The sequence below is a fragment of the Rhagoletis pomonella genome, unplaced genomic scaffold (genome assembly GCF_013731165.1).
Source record: "Rhagoletis pomonella isolate Grant_MI unplaced genomic scaffold, Rhpom_1.0 Rhpom_scaffold_00292, whole genome shotgun sequence".
Lineage (NCBI taxonomy): Eukaryota > Metazoa > Arthropoda > Insecta > Diptera > Tephritidae > Rhagoletis > Rhagoletis pomonella.
The window spans coordinates 47302-54045 of record NW_023458846.1 but is presented as its reverse complement, the minus strand read 5'-3'; the positions used below and the strand labels follow the sequence as shown (position 1 = coordinate 54045).

The following is a 6744-nucleotide window of genomic DNA, read 5'->3' as shown; positions in this document are numbered from 1 at the left end:
TTTGCTGACTAAAATTTTGACAGTACAAAATGAACGCTTCTCTTGCATGAAAATGAACGCTTGCTCTCTCAATTTTTGTGTGTTGGATATTTTTTTGTCGTTATCGAACGCCATCCAGTAAAAATTTGGAAAAACTATTACAAATTTTTGACTTTTCGAACGCAACTTATATTATGACGTCAGCGATTGGGTGCATGCTGTCAAATCGACGAAGAGAGGGTTAGCGGTCCGCGAATGGCGCGACCTTTATTTTCTGGATCGTGGTATTTCGTAATAATTCACTTTTCCTTACAAGGCGTGTGCAGTGTTCAATGCTTTTCGGTATCTTCTTTCGTTTGATCACGCGATTTTTTATTAAAAATACCCAACACATAGTATGAATATAAATACTATTTTAAACTCATTTTGAGTTATTTAGTACTCAGTTTTATTTAATATTAATATGGTATAGATATACAGCTTACTCGGGCAACGATCGGATATAAAAAGGGAAGAATCCAGAAATTACAGCATAGAGATGACACTTAATAATAGAGATGTGTTGCCACCTTTGTAATCAAAATATCATATAGAATTGTAATATGTGGTTCACACTTGCCATATGAATATGAAAGTAAACTTATAAATGTAATATATCGAACACGCCTCCTTACTTTTATATTCAATATTCAAAATACAAATGCGAATATATATATATATTTTTTTTTTACTACAAATGTAAGTAATTCAGGTAGAATTTTCATTTCAAATTCATAAGATTTCTCAATTTTACAAATTGTGTTTTACCTAATGATTTGGTAAGTATATCAGCTAGATTTTCCTGAGATTCAATTTTTATGTTATTCATTTCTTGATTTTCGTAAACATAGTGGTATTGCAGTTCAATGTATTTAGATTTTTTTGTAAAACTACCATTTTTGGCTATAGCTACCGCGCCTGAATTGTCTTCGTAGACCTTGACTGGTTCAATCATATTAATTTTAAAAGCTTTCAGAATTTCATTCACAAGTAATATCTCAGTAGTAGCTTCCGATAATGCGACGTATTCTGCAGCAGTGGAGGACTTGGTTACTGAGTTTTGTTTGCGCGATTTCCAGTAAATAGGATTTCCGAAAAATCTTATAACGTAACCGCTTGTGGATTTTCGGTCGCTAATATCTCCTGCCCAGTCAGAGTCCACGTAACAATCTATTATATTACAGTCTTTGTTCTTTTTGTTATATATCAAATTTTTCTTTAGTGAAGTATAAGTATTTTAGTATTCGTAAGGCGTATTTAAAGTGTATTTCTTCGAACCAAATTTTGAAACCTACTCAAATAGTTTACACTGAATATCACTGCAATATCAGGGCGTGTAGCTGTACTTATGTATAAAAAGGCACCAATAATATTTCTATACTTGATGTTATTATTGTTTACATTATCGGTCTTCTCTAATTTTAGATTTACCTCCATTGGGGTTGAATGTAGTCTAGCGTTATTAACACCGTACTTTATTGCTATTGACTCTATATAGGTTTTTTGACTTAGTAGCATATCATAGTTAGACTCTTTATCATACTTTATTTCAATGCCAATGTAATTTTTAATTGAACCCAGATCTTTCATGCTAAATCTTTTCGATAACTTTTGCTTAATTTCTTCAATATTACTTTCTTTATTACTGCAAATCAGTATATCATCAACAAATTGTAGAATATATATGGTTTAATCTTTAATTAGTATATAATACAAACAATAATCGACCTTATCTCTGATAAAACCCAATGAACTCAAGTACCGGTGGAAGCATTCATACCATATACGCGGGCTATCCGTTAGACCGTACAGAGCTCTATTCAGCCTACACACCCTACCGGAACGATCTGAATAGCCTTCTGGTTGTTCAACATATACTTCACCTTTTATTACACCATTGAGAAATGCTGTATTCACATCCATTTGATGGATAATAAATCCATTCTGACAACAATATGCTAGTAATATTTTCAGCGTTTGGGTTTTAAAGGCAGGTGAGTATGTGTCTTCAATTCCTTAGCGCTGTTGAAAACCTCTTGCAGCTAGGCGTGCTTTTGCTGCTGGCTTTATTTTGTAAATCCATTTCAGGCCGATAATAGTCGTTTTGTGGTCTTTCGACTAGTTTCCACGTTTCGTTCCTCATGAGGCTTTCGTATTCAAAATCCATTGCCTTTTTCCATAGTTGAGCTTCAGGGGACATAACTGCTTCATTATACGTTTCCGGGACCAGGACGTTAGTATAATTGACATTGATCGTTTGATAGACGAACTGGTCATCTCTAGTCGTCTTCTTGCTTCTTTCAGATCTACTCAATGCTGGACTGTTCGCATTGTTAGAACTACTTGGTTCACGTTCCTCAACGGTCCTGTTCAAGTCTTCGCATTCACAAAATTCATCCGATTCATATGGATATTGATCCTTTTCTTCAATATTAGCCATCTCATCTGGTTCTTCATCGTATGTTTCGACTGGTTCATCACGGACTATTATCTTTGTATCTTTCTCTATTACTCCTACATCTGTATAGCCAACAAGTATTCCAAATTTCCCTTTCTCGTTCCATTTTGATCCTCTTATTTGGTCCGGTATTCGAACACATACTTTGCTTCCAAAAATCTTAAGATATTTGGCATCAGGCTTTCTATTAAAAAAAATCTCATAAGGCGTTTTTCTCTCAATGGTTTTGGCTAAAATTCTATTCTTCAAATATGCTGACGTCTTTACAGCTTCTGGCCAATATTTCCTGTCAATTTGAGCTTCTGCTAATAAACATCTGGACATATCCATAATGGTTGCATTCAATCTCTCAGCTGTACCGTTTAATTCATGTACGTATGCGGGACACGGATTTAATTCTATAGCCTTTTCACGAACAAAATTAATAGTTTTTTTATTTACGTACTCAGTACCGTTATCACATCTAATTTTCTTTACTCTTTTGTTAGTTAAATTTTCGACTAAATTAATATATTCAACTATACACTCATGAACTTGATCTTTACTCTTTATACAGTAAACTTTAATCAGTTTGCTATAATCGTAGGTTATTGTAAGGAAATATTTTTCCCCACTACTTCCAACAGTACTATGAGGCCCATTTAGGTGTGTATGTATGATTTCAAGTATTGCAGTTGCTTTAGTTCTACTATTTTCAAACGGTTTTCTATTCATTTTATTTTCTAAGCAAATTGCGCATTTTAGATAGTCATCTTCAAGCTCAGTTGGAAGATTTTCTACTACTTTACTCTTACACAGTCTATTGAGAGCGTTAAAATTTACATGGCCCAGAGTTCTGTGCCATTTTTCTTTCTGAGTCATTTTATTACTTTTGTATTCAGTTGCATTATCTTCAATTTCCTTTTCATTCAAAAAATTTCCTTTTACAAAAAGCAAATTATTTATCTTTTGCGCAACTACCACTAGTCTATTTTCTTTATTATAGATTTTGCTAAGTTTTCCTTCGGACACAATTTTGTTATTTTCTAGTATCTTAGTATAACTTAGCAGATTTGATTTCATGTTCTTTACAAAGTAAACATTTTTAATAGTAATTATTGAAAATTTTTTAAATATTTGAAACTTTGCCTTTACGGTTCCAATCTTGGTTGCTTGAAGCGTACGACCATCACCAAGTTTTACTTCGGCTGATTTATTTAGGTTTACACAAGCTTGAAAATATGCCTCGTTATTAATAATATGATCAGTGCAACCACTATCAAGCAACCAGATTATTTCATTATTGCATTTTTTACTTATAACTGAACTACTTACACTAGCTGTGAATACACTACTGCTGCTGCATTGCTCGCTATGTTGTTGCCGCCCCTTGCCACGTAATACTCCGCGCTGATTTGATCCTGGTCGCCCCTGATTGTTACCACGATATCCATCTTTGCCGCGTCCTCGTTGTTGATTATTCTGTTGCTCTCCTTGACTGCTGGAGTTGCAGTACCTTTGCGTGTGGCCAATTTCTCCACACCTAAAACATTTGTAGTTGGTTATGTGACTGTTTCCTTTGTTTAAGGTTGATGCTGCAAACACGTTGGTCCTCGCCAATGACCCATCACTGCTTGTGCTTACGTTTGTATCCGCAGCTTTCAGTTTAATCTTCTGTTTTAACCATTCACAGGTTTTTTCTTTTTGTGGTAGCACATCCATCATATCTCCTATATGACTATAGGATGCCGGTAACGCTTTCAACATGTAATTTAACTTTTCTTCCTCTTTAATTGTGGCTCCCGCAGCTTTGAGACCATTGAACCCCTTTTCAAAAGTGTTGAAGAAATCCTCAGCACTTTGATAGTTTTGCAATTTCGTGCTTTCGATAGTTTTTGAAGAGCTGTCGATTTATTTTCGTACATTTGATCAAATTTTAACATTATTTCGCGTGGTGTTTCTAAATCACCGATGAATTCAAACTGAGCATTGAAAATTGCGCTGTATATAATATTATGCGCCTTAATTTCCATTAATGACCAATCTTCGGGTTTGTCGGTACTTGTTTGTTCACGCAGCACTACCTCGTTACACCTTTTGAGCTCCAAGAATTTTTGGATGCGTTTTTTCCAATGCGTATAGTCAGCGCCATCGAAAATAGGTATCATAGCCTCATCCCATTTTACTAGTGAATGCATTTTTAACTTGCTAATTTCTGACCTCGTGTAACACTTGCTCACCACCAATCTGCTGCTACGTGCAAACTTATTTCCACTCTGCTACGGGGTTAGAAACCCTCATGGGCCACAACGTGCAAATTTAATTTTTTAGTTCGTATACAAGAAAATAGTCGATGTCAATGTATTTTGGTTAGCAAACCTTGCTCTGCTACCATATGAATATAAATACTATTTTAAACTCCTTTTGAATTATTTAGTACTCAGTTTTATCGGGCAACGATCGGATATAAAAAGGGAAGAATCCAGAAATTACAACATAGAGATGACACTTAATAATAGAGATGTGTTTCCACCTTTGTAATCAAAATATCATATAGAAGTGTAATATGTGGTTCACACTTGCCATATGAATATGAAAGTAAACTTATAAATGTAATATATCTAACACATAGAAATAATGCCAAATTATATATCGGGCCATTTTGAATAAAGAATAAAAAAGTTAATTAAAAATAGAAAAACAAGTTCTTATAAAAAAAAATGTTCTTTTTAACAAATGTATTTTTGCGTAGAACTCCTTTCTGCGTAGGCGGCCTTCGGCCGCACTTAGCGATTATAACCCTCACAAAGTAGAATTCTCTTTCTGTTTTGCGAAGAAAAGGAGCTTAACACCTTTTGCAGAGAACACCTTTCTTCGTAGGCGGCCTTCGGCCGCACTTAGGAATTATAACCTCACAAAGTAGAATTCTCTTTCTGTTTTGCGAAGAAAAGGAGCTGAACACCTTTTGCAGAGAAAACCTTTAAAAGAAAAGTCAAGCGCGTGATTTTGAAGGTGTGATTTAATGAATTGTGATTAATTGGTTAATATTAAAGTCATAAAGAAAATTATAGCTAATCGGGTAAAGTGTAAAGTGAAGGGGAATACAAAAATATGGTAATTCTCTAGTATAGAGTAGCAACCCATAAAAAAGGTCCGGGAAAGTCGGGAGGGGTACCAAACGACGCGTTTCGGTCCTCCTATTAACAATCCGGAGACGGAGGGTTAATACTATTAACCATTTAAAAGTTATTATTAAAAAACTTTTGTTAAATTTCGTTGTTTTGTATCGCCTGCGGCGCTTTTTCCATAAAAATCAATACTTCGATAAATAATGAAAATTTGTTAATAGGAGGACAAACACGCGTCGTTTGGTACCCCTCCCGACTTTCCCCGACCTTTTTAGGGGTTGCTACTCTATACTAGAGAATTACCATATTTTTGTATTCCCCTTCACTTTACACTTGACCCGATTAGTTATAATTTTCTTTACAACTTTAATAATAACCAATTAATCACAATTCATTAAATCACTCCTTCAAAATCACGCGCTTGACTTTTCTTTTAAAGGTTTTTTCTACAAAAGGTGTTCAGCTCCTTTTCTTCGCAAAACAGAAAGAGAATTCTACTTTGTGAGGTTATAATCCCTAAGTGTGGCCGAAGGCCGCCTACGAAGAAAGGTGTTCTCTGCAAAAGGTGTTCAGCTCCTTTTCTTCGCAAAACAGAAAGAGAATTCTACTTTGTGAGGGTTATAATCGCTAAGTGCGGCCGAAGGCCGCCTACGCAGAAAGGAGTTCTACGCAAAAATACATTTGTTAAAAAGAACATTTTTTTTATAACTTGTTTTTTCTATTTTTAATTAACTTTTTTATTCTTTATTCAAAATCGCCTGATATATAATTTGGCATTATTTCTATGTGTTGTTGGGTATTTTTAATAAAAAATCGCGTGATCAAACGAAAGAAGATACCGAAAAGCATCGAACACTGCACACGCCTTGTAAGGAAAAGTGAATTATTACGAAATACCACGATCCAGAAAATAAAGGTCGCGCCATTCGCGGTCCGCTAACCCTCTCTTCGTCGATTTGACAGCATCCACCCAATCGCTGACGTCATAATATAAGTTGCGTTCGAAAAGTCAAAAATTTGTAATAGTTTTTCCAAATTTTTACTGGATGGCGTTCGATAACGACAAAAAAAATATCCAACACACAAAAATTGAGAGAGCAAGCGTTCATTTTCTTGCAAGAGAAGCGTTCATTTTGTACTGTCAAAATTTTAGTCAGCAAA

The 6744-nt window shown here is 34.8% G+C and overlaps 1 protein-coding gene across 1 annotated transcript in view; it reads left to right on the top strand.

Annotated features, from left to right (window-relative positions):
• The first annotated feature begins 6365 nt into the window (after positions 1-6365).
• Positions 6366-6744, top strand: part of LOC118750537 (serine/threonine-protein kinase RIO3-like) — a 21128-nt gene continuing 20749 nt past the window's right edge. Inside the window, exon 1 of the mRNA XM_036485249.1 lies at positions 6366-6451. The gene's annotated coding sequence lies outside the window, so the exon portion shown is untranslated. The remainder of the gene's footprint in view (positions 6452-6744) is intronic.